Here is a 23,947-nt window from a genome sequence, read left to right on the forward strand (position 1 = left end):
AGTGAACCCTTACTCACCTCATTTTGTTATAATGTCTTTGGTCGGACAGACGATTACGTGAAATCCAGAATGCATTGTATGTCAACAAACATGGCTCCACACATAGCTGGAGTTAGCTTAGCTCATCATAATCAGTACAAACTTCGAAAAAGTATTTTACACACATAATATGTGTTCATTACAATCTATGCAACAATCGGAATACATGTTCTGTCATCAGTACTTGAAAACATGTGAATAAAACAGTAAATATATAAATAATTACCACACAAAACATTTTCTGATCGTATGATCAGATTTAATGATACAAGTGGCACGTGCCAGCAGTCAATCACGTAACCTCTGACACTCCCACTCTGAGCCATTCAGTGTTGTTGTTTATGTAAGTAGCTAGTGAACTAAGCTAATTAGCAATTAGCAAAAGGAGACAACTCATAAATGCGGAAATTCTTGAGATTTTTTAAAATTCTGACAATGAGTATGAAAGTCAGGAATTGGATTCTGACAGTGACAGTGAGGTGCTACCCCCCAACCTTGTAGCCATTGAGAACCCTGAATCTAAGGACCCCTTGTCCACTGACGAAGTCCCAGGTCCCTTTGAAGATGCTGGTGGTGATGGAGGCAGACCAAAAGTGGATGAAGTGCAGGAGTTCTGTGGTAGCTGGAAGTCCGCCAGCTATTTCACCCCTCCTGGCCCTGCTGTTTGCTTTGATGAGTCCCAGTCTGGAGTGCAAAGCCCCTTGCCATTTTCATCTGAGGCAGAGTGCTTCAAGTTGTTTCTGACAGAAGAGCTGGTGGGAGACAGTAGAGGAGACCCATCGCTTTGTCTTGGAGCTACAAGAAAAGAGAGAGCCAGGAATGAGGGGGAAACTCGCTAAATGGGTGACAACCACAATTAGTAAAATGTATACCTTCCTGGTGACAGTCCTTCTCATGGGAATGGTAGATCAGATCCTAACAGATCCTATGTTTGACCCCCTCTTTTCCCAAGACCGCTTCCTAGTTCTGCTGTGATGCCTGCATTTCCTCAACAATGCTACTGCCAACCTAAATGACTCAGTGCACAAAATAAGAAATGTTCTTACCAGCCTGACATCAGTATTTGAGCCATACAAGGACCTATGCATTGATGAGTCCCTGATGTTATGGAAGGTTAGGCTGGCGTTCCGTCAATATATTCCCTCCTAAAGGCACAGGTTTGGGGTCAAGTTCTTCGCCATGTGCGACGTGAAGACATGATTTGTCCTGGACATTATAGTTTACACAGGGTCCACCACTGACATCCACCACTGACATCCAACATTATGGGGTGTCCAGGTCCGTGGTGATGACCATGCTGACTCCTCATCTTGGCAAGGGACACACTTTGTATGTGGACAATTGGTACAGCAGTCCCACACTCTTCCAGCGTCTGCTCTCCAACAGCACAGGGGCCTGTGGCACAGTCCGGTCGAACAGGAAAGGGATGCAGGCATTTCGATGCAGGAAGATGCAGAGAGGGGAGGTTGAGTTCAAGGAGAACGGTCAACAGCTGGCAGTAAAGTGGCATGACAAACGAGACGGCCGTGTCCTCTCCACTGTCCATACAGTAACAAAGTTGGCCACAGGGAAGGTGGACCACCTGACGGAAGAGAGAAAGATCAAACCAGACTGTGTGCTTGACTATAACCTCAAAATGGGGGCAGTGATAAGGCGGCATGATAAACAGCTTTCTGGAATACACTCGGAAAACGCCCAAGTGGTATAAGAAGGGGTGGGTATAATTTGTGGAACGTTCCAACAGGAATCTATTCCAAAAACTTCGTAAATAACAAGGCTTCCAACAAACAACGCATACAAAGTTGTAGAGCGGCAGAATAAGATACCGGGTTGGGAGTGGTCTATTTCATTGCGTTTATCACTCACTGTGTTTATTTCCCGAAAAACGTCTGTCCTCACTCTGGTTGCCTATGGACAAACATTAAGAATAAGCTACGTGGTGAGTTGATGCCTATTCGGCAGCTAGATAGCTAGGTTTGTATGCGTTGCTACTTTGCATGCGTTGTTTGTTGGCAACCTTGTACTTTACGTTTTTGGAACAGATTCCTGTTGGAACGTTTCACAAATTATACCCCACCCTATAAGAAGATATTCCATCTGATCAACACTGCTGCCCTCAATGGCCACATAGTTCACCATTAACTGACAGGTGAAATGATTACTGAACAAGGTATTTTTTTGTAATTGGACGTACAGTTCACATGCAAATCACATACAGCTCCATTATGCAATTATAGTGACAATATCTCACCCACCTACCCACTGCCTCATCATCCTCTCCCTTCCCTCATCCTCCCCACTCCTTCATAGTTAAAGTAATTACCTACCAAAAGTACAGAGAAAACCTAATGAGAGAGCTGCTGGAGGAGCACCACACCCCTCAGCGCCGATCCACTGGGGGTCGATCCGCTGCAGACAATCCCCTACACCTCACTGCACGGCATTTTACCTGCAAAGTCCCTCAAACTGCTGCTCAAGGTTGTCGCACACGGAGGCACTGCAAAGTCTGCCTGTCTGGAACCAGGAGAAGGAAGCAGAGGAGGTTGACAAAGTACATGTGTTTAGCTTGTGATAAACCTCTATGTGTTTCACCATGCTTTGGGGAGTACCATATGCTCAAGCACTGTTGAGCACATCTGCAGCAATTACTGACTGACTGACCTGTCAGGTGACTTGACAGGTGACCTGCCATGATAGTGTGCCTTTAGACGTGGGGGGTGGAAATGCAGTTGTTGTTTCATACAGTGGGGCAAAAAAGTATTTAGTCAGCCACCAATTGTGCAAGTTCTCCCACTTAAAAAGATGAGAGAGGCCTGTAATTTTCATCATAGGTACACTTCAACCATGACAGACAAAATGAGAAAAAAAAATCCAGAAAATCACATTTTAGGATTTTTAATGAATTTATTTGCAAATTATGGTGGAAAATAAGTATTTGGTCAATAACAAAAGTTTATCTCAATACTTTGTTATATACCCTTTGTTGGCAATGACAGAGGTCAAAAGTTTTCTGTAAGTCTTCACAAGGTTTTCACACACTGTTGCTGGTATTTTGGCCCATTCCTCCATGCAGATCTCCTCTAGAGCAGTGATGTTTTGGGGCTGTTGCTGGGCAACACGGACTTTCAACTCCCTCCAAAGATTTTCTATGGGGTTGAGATCTGGAGACTGGCTAGGTCACTCCAGGACCTTGAAATGCTTCTTACGAAGCCACTCCTTCGTTGCCCGGGCGGTGTGTTTGGGATCATTGTCATGCTGAAAGACCCAGCCACGTTTCATCTTCAATGCCCTTGCTGATGGAAGGAGGTTTTCACTCAAAATCTCACGATACATGGCCCCATTCATTCTTTCCTTTACACGGATCAGTCGTCCTGGTCCCTTTGCAGAAAAACAGCCCCAAAGCATGATGTTTCCACCCCCATGCTTCACAGTAGGTATGGTGTTCTTTGGATGCAACTCAGCATTCTTTGTCCTACAAACACGACGAGTTGAGTTTTTACCAAAAAGTTCTATTTTGGTTTAATCTGACCATATTACATTCTCCCAATCTTCTTCTGGATCATCCAAATGCTCTCTAGCAAACTTCAGACGGGCCTGGACATATACTGGCTTAAGCAGGGGGACACGTCTGGCACTGCAGGATTTGAGTCCCTGGCGGCGTAGTGTGTTACTGATGGTAGGCTTTGTTACTTTAGTCCCAGCTCTCTGCAGGTCATTCACTAGGTCCCCCCGTGTGGTTCTGGGATTTTTGCTCACCGTTCTTGTGATCATTTTGACCCCACGGAGTGAGATCTTGCGTGGAGCCCCAGATCGAGGGAGATTATCAGTGGTCTTGTATGTCTTCCATTTCCTAATAATTGCTCCCACAGTTGATTTCTTCAAACCAAGCTGCTTACCTATTGCAGATTCAGTCTTCCCAGCCTGGTGTAGGTCTACAATTTTGTTGCTGGTGTCCTTTGACAGCTCTTTGGTCTTGGCCATAGTGGAGTTTGGAGTGTGACTGTTTGAGGTTGTGGACAGGTGTCTTTTATACTGATAACAAGTTCAAACAGGTGCCATTAATACAGGTAACGAGTGGAGGACAGGGGAGCCTCTTAAAGAAGAAGTTACAGGTCTGTGAGAGCCAGAAATCTTGCTTGTTTGTAGGTGACCAAATACTTATTTTCCACCATAATTTGCAAATAAATTCATTAAAAATCCTACAATGTGATTTTCTGGATTTTTTTTCTCATTTTGTCTGTCATAGTTGAAGTGTACCTATGATGAACATTTTTAAGTGGGAGAACTTGCACAATTGGTGGCTGACTAAATACTTTTTTGCCCCACTGTAGTCACTGCATGAATATGAAATATAGGTTATGCATATTCAGTTTTTTTCTCCTTTAGTAAAACAAGATTTTGTTGTTGTTGTTCAACCAACCACCACCAATACCGCAATAAAATAGACGACTATTACATATTGGCCTATGTGTTTTCTTGCTGTGTTTTCATCCGGTAAAACTGTTAAGGAGTGTACGCTAGCATACAAAAGATGGCCTCAATCTGCAGCTTGAAAGATGTCCAGCTCCAGCTCCAGTTTTGATATTGGCAAATATTGTTTGTGTGTGTGGTTTCTGAAAGTACAGAATATAGAGGAATTATTAGTAATTAGAATACAATATCAGAATATAGCAATACAACAATATTACAAACAAGTAACATAATAAACACTGCTATAAAAATAATATTTGCATTGACAAAATCACAAATTTGAGTTATAACAGTAAGAAACAGTAACTGTTGAGCTCCACAAAGGGGGCAGGGCAGAACAGAGTTATGCTAAACAGGCCAAATGAAAACAAACCATGGTCATATATTTTTTATTTATTTAACTAGGCAGGTCATTTGAGAACAAATTATTATTTACAATGACGGCCTACACCAGCCAAACTCGGGCGACACTTGGCTAATTGTGCGCCGCCCTATGGGACTCCCAATCACGTCCGGTTGTGATACAGCCTGGATTTGAACCAGGGTGTCTGTAGTGATGCCACTAGCACTGAGATGCAGTGACCGTTGCGCCACTTGGGAGTCAGAAGGCCAGGGTAGCTTCAAAATACAACACAAGCTAATACTTCTCCGACGCAATTAGCATTGTTTTACAGAGCTAATAGAATAATGTAGCTAGCTACATAAGCACGATTGACTATAACACCATAAAGGTTATGAAATGAGCTACAGTAGAATTGACATAACACAACATACAGAAACTATTATAACGTAATAAGGCACTTACTTTGATAGAAAGGCACACATTTCAAAAGTTATTATTAGTAACGAAAACAACAATGACTGCGATGCGGGCACCAGACGGAAAATGTGAACACGTGTGTGCAGATCCTGTTCTGACCGGAGATGCGCAAATGTCTGCAGACATTGAACTGCACAAACAATTGGGAAGTGTTTGGGGAATTTTTTCCGTGTCAGAAATCCACCCCCCAAAAAATTGTCCGCAAAAGTAAAAAGGCCTACTTTTATGTGAATTAATGAGGTGGAACATACCTCAATTCAAACTGTTCTTAGAAAATAAAACTTGTTAGAAAATCATTTGAAATTGACAAGTTGAAACAGCCTATAAATAAAAACAGGCAGCGTGCCTTGGCTTGAGGGCAGCGCGGATTAAATGCGTAACAACAATCACATTTTGGAATGGTGAGTGCATTCTAACATCACGTGCATAAAAGAAAATCACGCTGGGGCGGTGGTTAGAGATATTTGGAACTAACGTATGAAAAGGTTAAACAACTTCTTCCGTGGTGCCCCAAATTCCTAATGAGTTAATTGTTACATGATTAATTTTACCGAGTAACAATTAAACATAGTTAGTTTGATAAAATAAATAACAGTCATCAGCTTAATGATAGTCACGTCACGACACAGGCTATTGTTAAAAAAGAGGATAGTCTAAGTTTGGAACAGTGCTAAAGTTGTCTATCAACTCAAAAATTGAGCGCATCAGAACCAGTTACAACTGAAGTATCTGATCATCAATGAATTCGCTAAAAAGCCATTTGTCTTTTAACACAGCAGCCACATATCATCAGGTAGGCCTACATCGTCTTCAGAAAGTATTCAGATCCCTTGACTTTTTCCACATTTTGTTATGTTTCAACCTTATTTTTTTTCCCCTCATTAATCTACAGACAATAACCCATAATGGCAAAGCAGGTTTTTAGAAATGTTTGCAAATTCATACATATTTATAAAATATCACATTTACATAAGTATTTAGACCCTTTACTCAGTACTTTGTTGAAGCACCTTTGGAAGAGATTACAGCCTTGAGTCTCCTTGGATATGACGCTACAAGCTTGGCACACCTGTACTTGGGGCGTTTCTCCCATTCTTCTCTGTAGATTCTCTCAAGCTCTATCAGGTTGGATGGGGAGCATCGCTTTACAGCTATTTTCAGGGTTAAAGCCCGGGTTAAAGTCCGGGCTCTGGCAGGGCCACTCAAGGACATTCAGAGACTTGGCCCGAAGCCACTCCTGCGTTGTCTTGGCTTGGTGCTTAGGGTCGTTGTCCTGTTGGAAGGTGAACCTTCACCCCAGTTTGAGATTCTGAGTGCTCTGGAGCAGGTTTTCGTCAAGGATCTCTCTGTACTTTGCTCCGTTCATCTTTCCCTTGATCCTGACTAGTCTCCCAGTCCCTGCCACTGAAAAAAATCCCACAGCATGATGCTGCCACCACCATGCTTCACCGTAGGGATGGTGCCAGGTCTTCTCCAGATGTGACGCTTGGCATTCAGGCCAAAGAGTTCAATCTTGGTTCATCAGACCAGAGAATCTTGTTTCTCATGGTCAGAGTCCTTTCGGTGCCTCATTGGTAAACTCCAAGCGGGCCGTCATATGCTTTTTACTGAGGAGTGGCTTCCGTCTGGCCACTCTACCATAAAGGCCTGATTGTTGTCCTTCTGGAAGGTTCTCCCATCTCCACAGAGGAACTCTGGAGCTCTGTCAGTGGCCATCGGGTTCTTGGTCACCTCCCTGAACCTTGCTCAGTTTGGGCGGGTAGCCAGCTCTAGGAAGAGTCTTGGTGGTTCCAAACTCCTTCCATTGAAGAATGATGGAGGCCACTGTGTTCTTGGTGATGTTCAATGCTGTAGACATTTTTTGGTACCCTTCCCCAGATCTGTGCCTCGACACAAGCCTGCCTCTGACAATTGCTTCGAGCTCATGGCTTGGTTTTTGCTCTGACATGCACTGTCAACTGTGGTACCTTATATAGACAGGTGTGTGCCTTTCCAAATTATGTCCAATCAATTGAATGTACCGTAGGTGAACTCCAATAAGTTAATTTAGTAAGATGCAACATTACGGAACAAATTAATCTAATATATATATATACAGTTGAGGTCGGAAGTTTACATACACTTAGGTTGGAGTTATTAAAACTCGTTTTTCAACCACTCCACAAATTTCTTGTTACAAACTATATTTTTGGCAAGTCGGTTAGGACATCTACTTTGTGCATGACACAAGTAATTTTTACAACAATTGTTTACAGACAGATTATTTCACATATAATTCACTGCATCACAATTCCAGTGGGTCAGAAGTTTACATACACTAAGTTGACTGTGCCTTTAAACAGCTTGGAAAATTGCAGAAAATTATGTCATGGCTTTAGAAGCTTCTGATAGGTTAATTGACATCATTTGAGTCAAGGTGTACCTGTAGATTTATTTCAAGGCCTACCTTCAAACTCAGTGCCTCTTTGCTTGACATCATGGGAAAATCAAAAGAAATCAGACCTCAGAAAAATAATTGTAGACCTCCACAAATCTGGTTCATCATTGGGAGCAATTTCCAAATGCCTGAAGGTACCATGCTCATCTGTACAAACAATAGTACGCAAGTATAAACACCATGGGACCATGCAGCCGTCATACCGCTCAGGAAGGAGATGCGTTCTGTCTCCTAGAGATGAACGTACTTTGGTGCGAAAAGTGCAAATCAATCTCAGAAGAACAGCAAAGGACCTTGTGAAGATGCTGGAGGAAACAGGTACAAAAGTATCTATATCCCCCCAAAAAAACGAGTCCTATAAAGGTCAGCAAGGAAGAAGCCACTGCTCCAAAACCGCCATAAAAAAGCCAGACTACGGTTTGCAACTGCACATGGGGACAAATACCGTACTTTTTGGAGAAATGTCCTCTGGTCTGATGAAACAAAAATAGAACTGTTTGGCCATAATGACCATCATTATGTTTGGAGGAAAAAGGGGGAGGCTTGCAAGCCGGAGAACACCATCCCAACCGTGAAGCACGGGGGTGGCAGCATCATGTTCTGGGGGTGCTTTGCTGCAGGAGGGGCTGGTGCACTTCACAAAATAGATGGAATCATGAGGGAGGTAAGTATAGATTTTGGGTATAGATTTTGTGTTTGAAGACGGTTGAAACGCCGGGTGTAAGAGTACAGACCTCACTGTTCATCTCCAACATCTGGGAGAGCTGCCACCTCTCGTCCTCCAACAGACATGTCTGTTCCACTGCTTCTTTGATGTAGAAATCAGCATCAGGTTTGCTTTTGCTCTCGAATAGAAGGGGGGGGGGGGTTACGGCTGTAATCAGGGTAATAAACTGGTTCTCTGGCTTCACTGGTGGAACTCTCTGTCTTTGTCATTGTCTTCGACTTGACCTAGCCAGAACTCCGAATAAGGTAGCATATGTGCATTTCCAGGTTTAAATGGATGAGGCTGGGAATGGTCAGAGCGTAGCCGATGCGATGGTTCGGACATCGAGATGGTCAGTCCCCTGAAGGATAGGAGGTCCAGGCCAAGGACTACAGAAAATACAAGGCTCGGATCTGCAAGAATAGCCACAGGAAGGTTAATAATCTCATCATGCAGCTCTATTGTCATATCAATACAGCACAAGGGAGTGGTAGGTTCTCCGTTGGCCAAGTACAATGGTACTTCCTCCCAGGATCGAAGCTCCTCATGAGGTAATGCCATGTTTTGCCACAGGGCCTCTTGCATCAGGGTGAAAGTTGTTCCTGTGTCGATTATGGCCTTCCCTCTCCAGTTCAGAGGAACCAGAGGAGTCAGAGGAACCAATAGTTGTTGCGGAATAGGAATAAGACAGCTAGTTGTGCTGTCTAAAGGCTTCATAGTGGGCATTAAGGCCAACCCAATTGTATGCAAGCCACCACGCCTGTCTAGACTGTCGGTCTTCTGTCCTTTCTGACCTTTTCTTGAATCCTGACGCTGGCCATAGAGGGGGCAAGAACCTGGAGGATGGTGGACTCCAGCACATCACTGGACTTTTGTCTTGGATCTTGGGCACAAATAGCGGAGACTGTTTAGCCCCAGGAGAGTTATGGGGATACCGGGATGAGGAAACAGTGTTTTGAGGTTGGAGGTGGTGCTTCCAGTCCCAAGACGCACCAGATCATCCACATTCTGCACACGTTCCCGAAGTTGACTGGCAAGGCGGGGAACCACGTTCTTAAGAATGAGTTTGACCATCTCCTACTCAGGAATGTCAGCCTTCCATCTCCTACATAGAACTCGATAGCAGAAGGCAAAGTCTCGTATTGGCTCTGCTTCTCCCTGGACTCTGTTACGAACCCGTTCCGCCAGTTCATCCTCATAGTCCTCTGAGAGGAAGGCTGAGAGGAATATTTTTTGAAACTCCTCCCAGGTTGACACATGTTCACGGGCTATCTCCCAACAGTCTCTTGCTGTACCATGGAGAACACTGCGGAGGGTGGTAAGAACTTCCAAGTCAGTAAGGGGCCAGATAGAAAGGAAATCATTGCACTTAGATAAGAAAATCAGTGGATCAACATCCTCTTCTGGGCTGCCAAAAGTGGGGAAAAGTAGTTTGATAGGGAGGGAGCTCTCTAGAGGAGGCATGACAGTGTCTTGGGGAAATGGGAGTTCTGTTGTTTAACAGTATCTTCAGAGGGGTTTTTGTAGTGCTACCTGTTCCTATTCCCTTGATTGCAAGGCCTGAGGGAAGTGCAGAGGATTTGTCCAGAAGGGAAAGCACTGCATTACCTCCAGTTGAAGATCTGTGGCCTTCTGTGCTTTTTCCATCTCATTAAAGATCTCCTTATGAGTCTGTTCCCTCAAACATCGTAGTTCCCCTGTGAGAGAGTTCTTCATGTCCTCCATAACTTCTTTCAGATAAGAACACACTCCCGTCACAACAGAGGCTGACTCCTCTGCTCTCTGTTTTTGTTCCTCCTCGAGATAGGTTATGACTTGATTGTCACGCCCTGATCCGTTTCACCTGTCGTTGTGATTGTCTCCACCCACCTCCAGGTGTCACCCGTTTTCCCCATTAGTCCCTGGGTATTTATTCCGGTGTTCCCGGTTTGTCCGTTGCCGGTTCGTCCTGTCTTGTCAAGTCAACCAGCGTGTTTTTCCGTGCGCCTGCTTTTTATTTTCTCTCTTTTGCGAGTCCTCCTGGTTTTGACCCTTGCCTGCCTTGACTCTGAACCCGCCCGCCGGACCATACTGCCTGCCCTGACCTCGAGCCCGCCTGCCACTCTGTACCTCCTGGACTCTGACCTTGTCAATGATCTTTTTCCTGTCCACGACCATTCACTTGCCTGCCCCTTGGATACTAATAAATATCAGAGACTCGAACCATCTGCCTCCCGTGTCTGCATCTGGGTCTCGCCCTGTGCCCTTATATTGATGGTTAGTTTCCATTAGTGTTGAAACTTTGCATTTTTCCTTGAATATCCTGCTTCTGAGAATCTTGTAAATATTTCTGTCTCTGAACAGTTTGTTGGTTTTCCTCCATTTGATGGAGGAGGTGAGCCAACCTCCACTGCACATCTTTCTGATGAGCCTCCACACTTTCACTGAGTTTGCGAGTGGCATTGTTAAACTATGATTGGTGTGTGTCCATTGTTGTTTTTGTCCAGTGAGCACAGAGACACCTCTCCCAGTCTGTCTGGGCAAGGTAACAGGAAGAGGTTGAGGAGAGGGTAATGGTGGAGAAGTTATAGCTGAGCCAGAAGCCTGAGGATAAGGGACAGTGCTCTCCAACTCCATTACACCATCGAGTCCTTCCACAATGAAAGAATCCCGGTCACGATTACCATTAGGTGTGTCCACACTGACACAGTGTGAGGTGCCAACAAGACATGATTCAACTTTGTGTGGGTGGTGTCATGGGTGCTTCACTTCAAATACCTGTTCGGGCTCTAATTCTGTAGCGGTATTGTTAGAGAGGGGTAAAGATAAAGATGTTGTTCGGGCGCCAGGCAGGTATTAACCCTATTGAAAAGGAAAATATTAGTATAGAGTATCACTACCACACACACACACACACGAGACTGCCTAGAGTGTAGCCTGTTTGCCAGATAGCCAGTGGAGAGAAACAATAAGACACATCACAGCACAGGTGTAACCCAACCAATAATACCTCATACAATAATAATGGCAGAGCAATTTAACGGCAACTCCATAGAAACAATTTACACGAAAGAACCCAGTCATCAACATTAGAGGATTTGCAATCATCTGTGTTAAACACTTTACAAACTAAGCACGCTGAAAATAAAACAAGACTTCTGCAGCATTGGACACCCGAATCAAACTGCCGCGCCAACCAAGAGCTACCTCCCAGAGAGCAGGAAGAGCTATTTATTTCCTCCTTTCTGACTGCTGATGCGCTCTTAAAGTGGCAGCGCATGGTGAAGGCTCCGCGCAGGTTTTCGCCACAATTGTAGCGTAGCAGGAGAGAGTGGTTTCATCACTATCACTAGTGTAACGGATGTGAAATGGCTAGCTAGTTAGCGGGTACGCGCTACTAGCGTTTCAATCAGTTACGTCACTTGCTCTGATACCTAGTGTCATGTTTTGTCTTTGATCATCATGTCTTGTCCCTGTGCTTCCCTCTGCTGGTCTTATTAGGTTCTTTCCCTCTTTCTATCCCTCTCTCTTCCCCTCCCTCTCTCCCTCTCTCGCTCTCTCTCTCTATCGTTCCGTTCCTGCTCCCAGCTGTTTCTCATTCTCCTAACGACCTCATTTACTCTTTCACACCTGTCCCCTATTTTGCCCTCTGATTAGAGTCCCTATTTCTTCCTCTGTTTTCCGCTTCTGTCCTTGTCGGATTCTTGTTTGATGTTTGCTGTTCTGTGTCCTTGTTCCGCCCTGTCGTGTTTTTGCCTTCTTCAGATGCTGCGTGTGAGCAGGTGTCTATGTCAGCTACGGCCTGTGCCTTCCTGAAGCGACCTGCAGTCTGTGGTCGCGTCTCCAGTCGTTCCTCTCTACTGACGAGAGGATTTCAGTTTCCTGTTTTGGATTTACCTTTGATAATATCCAGGAGAATCATTGTTTGTTTAATACTGGAATAAAGACTCTGTTTCTATTACGTCGCTTTTGGGTCCTCATTCACCAGCATAACAGAAGAATCCGACCAAGATGGACCCAGCGACTATGGATTCTCTCAACACTGCCGTCGAGTTCCAGGGAGCAATGCTCGGCAGACACGAGCAGGAATTGTTTGCTGCTCGTCATGCCGTTGAGACCCTGGCCGCTCAGGTCTCCGATCTCTCTGGACAGTTTCAGAGTCTTCGTCTCGTGCCACCAGCTACTTCCTGGTCTTCCGAGTCTCCGGAACCTAGGGTTAATAACCCACCATGTTACTCTGGGCAGCCCACTGAGTGTCGCTCCTTTCTCACCCAGTGTGATATTGTGTTCTCTCTCCAGCCCAACACGTACTCAAGAGAGAGAGCTCGGATCGCTTACGTCATATCACTCCTTACTGGTCGGGCTCGGGAGTGGGGCACAGCTATCTGGGAGGCAAGGGCTGAGTGTTCTAACGATTATCAGAACTTTAAAGAGGAGATGATACGGGTTTTTGATCGTTCAGTTTTTGGGAAGGAGGCTTCCAGGGCCCTGGCTTCCCTATGTCAAGGTGATCGATCCATAACGGATTACTCTATAGAGTTTCGCACTCTTGCTGCCTCCAGTGACTGGAACGAGCCGGCGTTGCTCGCTCGTTTTCTGGAGGGACTTCACGCTGAGGTTAAGGATGAGATTCTCTCCCGGGAGGTTCCTTCCAGCGTGGACTCTTTGATTGCACTCGCCATTCGCATAGAACGACGGATAGATCTTCGTCACCGAGCTCGTGGAAGAGAGCTCGCGTTAACGGTGCTTCCCCTCTCCGCATCTCAACCATCTCCTCCCACCGGCTCAGAGACTGAGCCCATGCAGCTGGGAGGTATTCGCATCTCGACTAAGGAGAGGGAACGGAGAATCACCAACCGCCTTTGCCTCTATTGCGGTTCTGCTGGACATGTTGTCATGTCATGTCCAGTAAAAGCCAGAGCTCATCAGTAAGCGGAGGGCTACTGGTGAGCGCTACTACTCAAGTCTCTCCATCAAGATCCTGTACTACCTTGTCGGTCCATCTACGCTGGACCGGTTCGGCTGCTTCCTGCAGTGCTTTGATAGACTCTGGGGCTGAGGGTTGTTTTATGGACGAAGCATGGGCTCGGAAACATGACATTCCTCTCAGACAGTTAGGGAAGCCCACGCCCATGTTCGCCTTAGATGGTAGTCTTCTCCCCAGTATCAGATGTGAGACACTACCTTTAACCCTCACAGTATCTGGTAACCACAGTGAGACCATTTCCTTTTTGATTTTTCGTTCACCTTTTACACCTGTTGTTTTGGGTCATCCCTGGCTAGTATGTCATAATCCTTCTATTAATTGGTCTAGTAATTCTATCCTATCCTGGAACGTTTCTTGTCATGTGAAGTGTTTAATGTCTGCTATCCCTCCTGTTTCTTCTGTCCCCTCTACTCAGGAGGAACCTGGTGATTTGACAGGAGTGCCGGAGGAATATCATGATCTACGCACGGTCTTCAGTCGGTCCAGAGCCAACTCTCTTCCTCCTCACCGGTCGTATGATTGTTGTATTGATCTCCTTCCGGGGACCACTCCCCCTCGGGGTAGACTATACTCTCTGTCGGCTCCCGAACGTAAGGCTCTCGAGGATTATCTGTCTGTTTCTCTCGACGCCGGTACCGTGGTGCCTTCTTCCTCTCCCGCCGGAGCGGGGTTTTTCTTTGTTAAGAAGAAGGACGGTACTCTGCGCCCCTGCGTGGATTATCGAGGGCTGAATGACATAACGGTTAAGAATCGTTATCCGCTTCCCCTTATGTCGTCAGCCTTCGAGATTCTGCAGGGAGCCAGGTGCTTTACTAAGTTGGACCTTCGTAACGCTTACCATCTCGTACGCATCAGAGAGGGGGACGAGTGGAAAACGGCATTTAACACTCCGTTAGGGCATTTTGAATACCGGGTTCTGCCGTTCGGTCTCGCTAATGCTCCAGCTGTCTTTCAGGCATTAGTTAATGATGTACTGAGAGACATGCTGAACATCTTTGTTTTCGTTTACCTTGACGATATCCTGATTTTTTCACCGTCACTCGAGATTCATGTTCAGCACGTTCGACGTGTACTCCAGCGCCTTTTAGAGAATTGTCTCTACGTGAAGGCTGAGAAGTGCGCCTTTCATGTCTCCTCTGTCACATTTCTCGGTTCTGTTATTTCCGCTGAAGGCATTCAGATGGATCCCGCTAAGGTCCAGGCTGTCAGCGATTGGCCCGTTCCTAAGTCACGTGTCGAGTTGCAGCGCTTTCTCGGTTTCGCTAATTTCTATCGGCGTTTCATTCGTAATTTCGGTCAAGTGGCTGCCCCTCTCACAGCTCTGACTTCTGTCAAGACTTGCTTTAAGTGGTCCGGTTCCGCCCAGGGAGCTTTTGATCTCCTCAAGAAGCGTTTTACATCCGCCCCTATCCTTGTTACTCCTGACGTCACTAAACAATTCATTGTAGAGGTTGACGCTTCAGAGGTGGGCGTGGGAGCCATTCTGTCCCAGCGCTTCCATTCTGACGATAAGGTCCATCCTTGCGCTTACTTTTCTCATCGCCTGTCGCCATCGGAACGCAACTATGATGTGGGTAACCGCGAACTGCTCGCCATCCGCTTAGCCATAGGCGAATGGCGACAGTGGTTGGAGGGGGCGACCGTCCCTTTTGTCGTTTGGACTGACCATAAGAACCTTGAGTACATCCGTTCTGCCAAACGACTTAATGCACGTCAAGCTCGTTGGGCGTTGTTTTTCGCTCGTTTCGAGTTCGTGATTTCCTATCGCCCGGGAAATAAGAACACCAAGCCTGATGCCTTATCTCGTCTCTTTAGTTCTTCTGTGGCTTCTACCGACCCCGAGGGGATTCTCCCTGAAGGGCGTGTTGTCGGGTTGACTGTCTGGGGAATTGAGAGACAGGTAAAGCAAGCACTCACTCACACTGCGTCGCCGCGCGCTTGTCCTAGTAACCTTCTGTTCGTTCCTGTCTCTACTCGTCTGGCTGTTCTTCAGTGGGCTCATTCTGCCAAGTTAGCTGGCCACCCCGGCGTTCGGGGTACGCTTGCTTCTATTCGCCAGCGGTTTTGGTGGCCTACTCAGGAGCGGGACACGCGCCGTTTCGTGGCTGCTTGTTCGGACTGCGCGCAGACTAAGTCAGGTAACTCTCCTCCTGCCGGTCGTCTCAGACCGCTTCCCATTCCTTCTCGACCATGGTCTCACATCGCCTTAGACTTTATTACCGGTCTGCCTTCGTCTGCGGGGAAGACAGTGATTCTTACGGTTATCGATAGGTTCTCTAAGGCGGCACATTTCATTCCCCTCGCTAAGCTTCCTTCCGCTAAGGAGACGGCACAAATCATCATTGAGAATGTGTTCAGAATTCATGGCCTCCCGTTAGACGCCGTTTCAGACAGAGGCCCGCAATTCACGTCACAGTTTTGGAGGGAGTTCTGTCGTTTGATTGGTGCTTCCGTCAGTCTCTCTTCCGGGTTTCATCCCCAGTCTAACGGTCAAGCAGAAAGGGCCAATCAGTCGATTGGTCGCATATTACGCAGCCTTTCGTTTCGAAACCCTGCGTCTTGGGCAGAACAGCTCCCCTGGGCTGAGTACGCTCACAACTCGCTTCCTTCGTCTGCTACCGGGCTATCTCCGTTTCAGAGTAGTCTTGGGTACCAGCCTCCTCTGTTCTCGTCCCAGCTCGCCGAGTCCAGCGTTCCCTCCGCTCAGGCTTTTGTCCAACGTTGTGAGCGCACCTGGAGGAGGGTCAGGTCTGCACTTTGCCGTTACAGGGCGCAGACTGTGAGAGCCGCCAATAAACGTAGGATTAAGAGTCCTAGGTATTGTCGCGGTCAGAGAGTGTGGCTTTCCACTCGTAACCTTCCCCTTACGACAGCTTCTCGCAAGTTGACTCCGCGGTTCATTGGTCCGTTCCGTGTCTCTCAGGTCGTCAATCCTGTCGCTGTGCGACTGCTTCTTCCGCGACATCTTCGTCGCGTCCACCCTGTCTTCCATGTCTCCTGTGTCAAGCCTTTTCTTCGCGCCCCCGTTCGTCTTCCCTCCCCCCCCCCCGTCCTTGTCGAGGGCGCACCTATTTACAAGGTACGGAGGATCATGGACATGCGTTCTCGGGGACGTGGTCACCAGTACTTAGTGGATTGGGAGGGTTACGGTCCTGAGGAGAGGAGTTGGGTTCCATCTCGGGACGTGCTGGACCGTTCGTTGATTGATGATTTCCTTCGTTGCCGCCAGGGTTCCTCCTCGAGTGCGCCAGGAGGCGCTCGGTGAGTGGGGGGGTACTGTCATGTTTTGTCTTTGATCATCATGTCTTGTCCCTGTGCTTCCCTCTGCTGGTCTTATTAGGTTCTTTCCCTCTTTCTATCCCTCTGTCTTCCCCTCCCTCTCTCCCTCTCTCGCTCTCTCTCTCTATCGTTCCGTTCCTGCTCCCAGCTGTTTCTCATTCTCCTAACGACCTCATTTACTCTTTCACACCTGTCCCCTATTTTGCCCTCTGATTAGAGTCCCTATTTCTTCCTCTGTTTTCCGCTTCTGTCCTTGTCGGATTCTTGTTTGATGTTTGCTGTTCTGTGTCCTTGTTCCGCCCTGTCGTGTTTTTGCCTTCTTCAGATGCTGCGTGTGAGCAGGTGTCTATGTCAGCTACGGCCTGTGCCTTCCTGAAGCGACCTGCAGTCTGTGGTCGCGTCTCCAGTCGTTCCTCTCTACTGACGAGAGGATTTCAGTTTCCTGTTTTGGATTTACCTTTGATAATATCCAGGAGAATCATTGTTTGTTTAATACTGGAATAAAGACTCTGTTTCTATTACGTCGCTTTTGGGTCCTCATTCACCAGCATAACACCTAGAAGTAATGTTGCACCTTGCTCTGCAAGGGCCGTGGCCTTTGTGGAGCGATGGGTAACGATGCTTCGTGGGCGACCGTTGTTGATGTGTGCAGAGGGTCCCTGGTTCGCGCCCGAGGTCGGGGCGAGGGGACGGTCTAAAGTTATACTGTTACATTGATGCTGTTGACCCGGATCACTGGTTGCTGCGGAAAATGAGGAGGTTGAAAGGGGGGTGAGTGTAACGGATGTGAAATGGCTAGCTAGTTAGCGGGTACGCGCTACTAGCGTTTCAATCAGTTACGTCACTTGCTCTGATACCTAGAAGTAATGTTGCACCTTGCTCTGCAAGGGCCGCGGCTTTTGTGGAGCGATGGGTAACGACGCTTCGTGGGTGTCAGTTGTTGATGTGTGCAGAGGGTCCCTGGTTCGCGCCCGGGTCGGGGCGAGGGGACGGTTTAAAGTTATACTGTTACACTAGCATATTCAGAGATCGATTTATAGCCATTCATCTAAAATAATTCAGAGATAAAAAAACACTTTCTTTTGGTCATAGGTGGACAAGATTAATATGACATGAAAGGTGAGTTCCTAACAAATTCAGGATCTGTGTGACATTCAAAGCGGTGGGGGCAGATGTTTTGATCAAGAGAGACCGTTAGAAAATATGCAAATGTCCTCTAACACTAAACATACAAATATGTATTTTACAGTTATAAGAAAGGTGAAATCTTATAGTCAGTGGTTTTATCATTTGATTCTACTATATTTAGAAAGAATATAAGTCATGTCAAGCCTTATTCATCCAGTTTTGTTGAATAGGAAATACGTCATAAAATATCTCATATTTTCATAATAGTTGTACTTGTGTCCTCAAAAGTGACTATAACTCAACAACTAAAAAGTGACATTTTAACCTCTCTTGGAGTATGCAGCACTATTGTTTGGCTTTCATCAAGCTGCCCACTCAATAAAAAGCTTCAAACTGTAACCAGTGCCTGCAAACTGGTTCAGGTTGTCAGTCAACCTACCAGGGTAGTTACAAACAGCACAAGAATGAAATCATCAACATGTATTGATTACATCTTCACAAGTGCTGCCGAAATTTGCTTTAATGCAGTATCCAAATCCATTGGATGTAGTGAGCACAATATAGTAGCCATATCTAGGAAAACCAAAGTTCCTAAGGCTGGGCCTAATATAGAGTATAAGAGGTCATAGCATACGTTTTGTAGTGATTCATATGTTGTTGATGTAAAGATTATTTGTTGGTCCGTGGTGTGTAAAGAGGAGCAACCAGACGCTCGACTTGACACATTTATGAAATTGCTTATTCCATTTACTAATAAGCATGCACCCATTAAGAACATGACTGTAAAAACTGTTAAATCCCCTGTGGATTAATGTGGAATTGAAAAACTATATGCTTGAGAGGGATGAGGCTGCACAACCGATTGGTAAACATGCTACAAATTGAGAAATCATGTGAATAAACTGAATAAAAAGAAGAAACTATACTATGAAAACAAAGATAAATGAGAGTAAACACTTCAATCACATGGCTCATTCATCACAAAACCCACGGATATTGCTAATTACTGATTTTTTCAATGGCAAGATTAGCAAATTTAGGAATGAGATGCCAGTATCAAACGCTGACACCACACATCCATGTACACAGTGCATTTGCAAAGTATTCAAAACCCTTCACTTTTTTCACATTTTGTTACGTTACAAACTTATTTTTAAATTGTTGTGTTCGTTTCATGTTATTTAATTCTGTGTTCCCGGTCCAAAATGACCGCCCCATTATAGCTGATTATAAATCCATAATAATACATATATTATCACCTAATGTTGTGTTAGATATTTTTATAACATAAGTTCTTGTAAACATTACAAGTTTTGAACTTCTATTTGCTATTTATGGCCTGTAGGCCTCATTGACCTGAGCTCATACAACTCGTTTTTGAGTTAAAAAAGCATAATGTATGGATTATTTTGACTATAATAAACACTCAGATGAAACATATTGTGCTATTTGTTACAGACTACTTTGTGTCAAAGTTTAACAAGGACTCTCTCCTCCTCACCAGTGTCATGATCAAAGATATGATCAAGAGCCTCACAAACAGAATGTTGTTTGGTCATTGTGCTGCCACTGAATGAATTGTGAGCAAGGCCTCAAAAAAGCTTTATATACCAGAGCTGCGAGAAAAGTTCTATCAATTATTGAAACAATGTTGAGATTGTTTGTTTGTGAGAATACCAGAGATTGTTTGTGAGAATGCCAACAGGTGTGATTCCTGTGGGGGAAAGATTCTATTAGGGAAAGGTTCCAGTGGGGGTTGCCATGGAAGCCAAGAAGGGGAGTGAGGTAGGTGTGTGTGTGTGTGTGTGTGTGTGTGTGTGTGTGTGTGTGTGTGTGTGTGTGTGTGTGTGTGTGTGTGTGTGTGTGTGTGTGTGTGTGTGTGTGTGTGTGTGTGTGTGTGTGTGTGTGTGTGCGCGTATGCTCAAACACACATGCATGTGGGGGTCTGGGAGAGGAAGTTTGTCCATCGGATGAATGGGCATGTGCCTGAACTCAATTTTATACATTAATTGTAGTCTCACGCATTAATTTCTAATGACCGGTCTTTTTTGACCGGGAACACCACAGGTGTACAAAAGTTAAATAAAACACCTAGAATGTTATAAAAATCATCCAAATGTATTTTGTGTGTTCAGATGCCCTGTGTGGACAAAGTCATGGAACCTTATGACAATCAGATTAAATGAACTACATTTTTCAGAGAGAAAACTTGTAAATCGGTCCAATTCGACCGGAACACAGTTGGAGGTTTAAATTGTTTTTTCCCCTCAAAAGTCTACACACAATACCCCATAATGACAAAGCAAAACCAGGTTTTTAGATATGCTTGCAAATGTATTAAAAATAAAAAACTGAAATATAACTTTTGCAAAAGTTTTCAGACCCTTTACTCAGTACTTTCTTGAAGTACCTTTGGCAGCGATTACAGCCTCGAGTCTTTTTGGGTATGATGCTACAAGCTTGGCACACCTGTATTTGGGGAGTTTCTCCGATTCTTCTCTGCAGATCATCTCAAGCTCTGTCAGGTTGGATGGAGAGTGTCAATGCACAGCTATTTTCAGGTCACTCCAGCGATGTTTGATCGTATTCAAGTCCGGGTTCTGGCTGGGCCATTCAAGGACATTCAGAGACTTGCCCCGATGCCACTCCTGCATTGTCTTGGCTGTGTGCTTAGGGTACATGTCCTGTTGTAAGAAGAACGGCTAGCTCTAGGAAGAGTCTTGGTGGTTCCAAACTTCTTCCATTTAAGAATGATGGAGGCCACTGTGTTCTTGGGGACCTTCAATGCTCCAGACATGTTTTGTACCTTTCCCCAGATCTGTGCCTCGACACAATCCTGTCTCAGAGCTCTACAGACAATTTCTTCAACCTCGTGTTATTTTTTTTGTTTGTTGCTCTGACATGCACTGTCAACTGTGGTAACTACATTTGGAAAAAGTGAAGGGGTCTGAATTCTTTCTGAATGCACTGTAACTGATTAGGACAATCATTGTGATATTGAATTCGGTAAAGTGAGTGTGGAAGAAGTGAAAAATTGTTGTTGTCTATCAACAATGACAACTGACAACTTGGATGGAAAATTACTGAGGATAATAGCAGACTATATTGCCACTCCTATTTGCCATATCTTCAATCTAAGCCCACTAGAAAGTGTAGGCCCTCGGGCCTGGAGGGAAGCAAAAGTAATTCCAGTACCCAATAATAGCAAAGCACCCGTTACTGGCTCAAACAGCCGACCAATCATCCTGTTACCAACCCTTAGTACTTTTGGAATAAAAATTGTGTTTGACCAGATACAATGCAATTTTACTGTAAACAAAAGACTTTCATCACTCTTATAGGGAAGGACATTCAACAAACACGGCACTTTTGCAAATGACTGATGATTGGAAGCCTCTCCAACATAATCCAGGTAGAATCAGGAATTCCCCAGGGCAGCTGCCTATGTGTGTCTATGTATGTGGATGACTCAAACACTACACACGTCAGCTATTACAGCGAGTGAAATCACGGCAACACTTAACAAAGAGCTGCAGTTAGTTTCAGAATGGGTGGCAAGGAATAAGTTAGTCCTAAGTTTTTCAAAACTAAAAGTATTGTATTTAGGACAAATCATTCACTAAACCCTAAACTAATTCTAGTAATACATCATGTGGGAATTGAGCAAGTTGAGATGACTAAACTGCTTGAAGTAACCCTGTTATCTTTCAAATGCTGTATTGGACTTGTTAATGTGTGAAAGTTAAATATTTCAAAAAAATATATTTTGAATTTCGCGCCCTGCACTTGAAGTGGCTGTTGTCATATTGTGCCCGGCTTCGGGCTTGCAGCCATAAGAAGTTTAACAATGCCTTGCCCAGCTCCTCGAGAAAGAACCGTCTCCTCTGGAGCTTCCCTCTGTTCCAATCTGGGTTCAACGCCATCCAGATGACTAACGCGTTGTACGCCGAGATGTCCAAGATGTTGAAGAATATCACAAGTGGCCAGTGTAGGGTTCTTCTTTTGCAGCTGTAGCCAGTCACCAGCTTGTCTAAATTGTCCACCCCTCCTTTTGTGGCATTGTAACCCATTATGATTTCTGTTTTTTTTTTATGTTCCTGGCCACAGATTCTCCCATCCTTATGCAGCATATTCATTACGTGTCTGTCATGAACACAAACTTATAGGAATTGATAGGCCTGTGTATTCAACAGCTGAGGTGGGAGCTCTAGCTTGTTTATTTTGTACTGTTCCTACCATCGTCAGCTTCCTCTTGAGGAGCTCCTGTCCCAGCTTGTGCATAGTAAAAAAGTTATCGCATGTGATGTTGTGGCCACGGAGTCCAGGTCAACCCAGAACCCTTGGTTCTTCTCAGGGGCTCCTCCATCTTGCTTCCCTGTATACACTTGCAAGTTCCACGCATATGATGAAGTAACATCACAGGCAGGCCAGATCTTGATTCCATATTTTGCGGATTTAGACCTTATGTACTGCCTGAAGGGGCAGCGGGCCCTAAATGGCATAAGCTGGTCTGGTGTCTGTTACATCTGCCCCTGCCACACCCTCTACTTCTCATCCTCTGTCTCCATAATCTGCTGCCACTCCCCCAGTGCTCTCTCCCTTTCTCTTTCTGTGTGGGTGTATCTGATTATGTGAGTGGAGACAGGTGTGCTGGAGTCAGAGCAGACCCCCACCAGCTGCAACCTGCTCCATAATCAGGACCTCTACAAATACTCGGCCCTGCCACTTCTACGATGCCAGATTGTAGCCTCTGCTCGGTCAGTCTGCATTTCAAACCGTTTGTTCCTGCATAGATCTTCTTATCCTGTGGTGTCTGTTTTCCTAGCTTGACGCTGCTTTTCTCTCCGCTACAGTTCTGTCTGCTCTGACTCTGGTCCCTGTCTCCAGTCCCTCGTCTCGTCAGTCCTGCTTCCCTGCCCTGGACCCCCGCTCTACTGGTTCCTTGGATTCTGCTCCGGACCTGGTTACCCTGTCCCTATTCCCCTTGCCCCAGCCTCAGTTCCTGGATCCCTGATACCAGCCTGAGCTCCACCTTCCCTGCTACCCGCCCGAGCCCCCCCCCCCCCCCCCCCCCGCTTTTCAATAAATACCTTTGTTACCTTATCCCTGTCTCCTTGTCTGATTCTGCATTTTGGTTCACCTGCGCATAACAGTGTCTCGGTTATCAAAGCAGATAATCCTGAAAATAATGTGGAAGTTTTCCAGAGACATTGTTGCACGGAAAAGTTCTCTGGCAGTTCCTGCATCCCACAGGGATTCTGTGGATTCCCAATTGGATCTGAGAACACCAGCAAGGATAAGAACCCCAAAGTATGCATGTAAATGAGTTTGGTCCATCTAATTGCATCTCTCTCTGGGATGGACAGTTCAAAATAAGACTTTATATGTTTTGCACGTGAGTAACCGCCATCTGCGTTGACCCTGGTTGCATCCTTATCACATTGACAGACACGCGGGGTGGCTCATTCCTAGGGCAAGAACACCATTCAATTTCCCCAAAAATGTCACATCCATATTTCTCCTCCTGCAGGCTGCTGATGAGCTGGTTGCTCACGGCTGACTGAGGGTCAATCTCATCCTGTTCTTTCAACTCACTGTCAGACTCCGAATTGACAGAGACATGATCCTCATATTTGGAAAATTCTTCATCTTCCAAAGTGGAAACACTCCTTCCACACTAGCATCTCTCTCTGCAAAACAAGTTTCTAAGGCCCTCTGAGCAAAGAGTGTTTTTGCCATACTATTTTTGCCATACTGATTGTGGTAAGGAGCAACACATGCAAAGCTATGTATTTGTTGTGTCCCTCCCCCAATTTGCACCTGGCTGGGGTAGAGTGTGGGAAATACATTATTTCAATACATTGTAAAAAATGCAGTATCGAAATAATGTATTGTAATAACATTGTGCAGGTTCCTGCAAGACTTTGGGTAGTTTCACACACTACAATGGGTAAAGAGTGCGAGAAAAGCGGGAGACGGGCTGGGAGACAGACAGGTTCTTGGTGCTATGTTGAAACAGGCCCAGGGAGGAGGAAGACAGAGTGAAGGCACATAACAAACCTTTTTGTTTCATTTTTACTTGTTTTCGCCTGCACACACACT

The 23,947-nt window shown here is 45.5% G+C and overlaps 1 pseudogene; it reads left to right on the forward strand.

Moving 5' to 3' along the window:
• The first annotated feature begins 939 nt into the window (after positions 1-939).
• On the forward strand, positions 940-22,859 carry LOC120066545 (annotated as a pseudogene).
• Positions 22,860-23,947: the final 1,088 nt, after the last annotated feature.

This window comes from Salvelinus namaycush, chromosome 21, assembly GCF_016432855.1.
Source record: "Salvelinus namaycush isolate Seneca chromosome 21, SaNama_1.0, whole genome shotgun sequence".
NCBI classification, from domain to species: domain Eukaryota; kingdom Metazoa; phylum Chordata; class Actinopteri; order Salmoniformes; family Salmonidae; genus Salvelinus; species Salvelinus namaycush.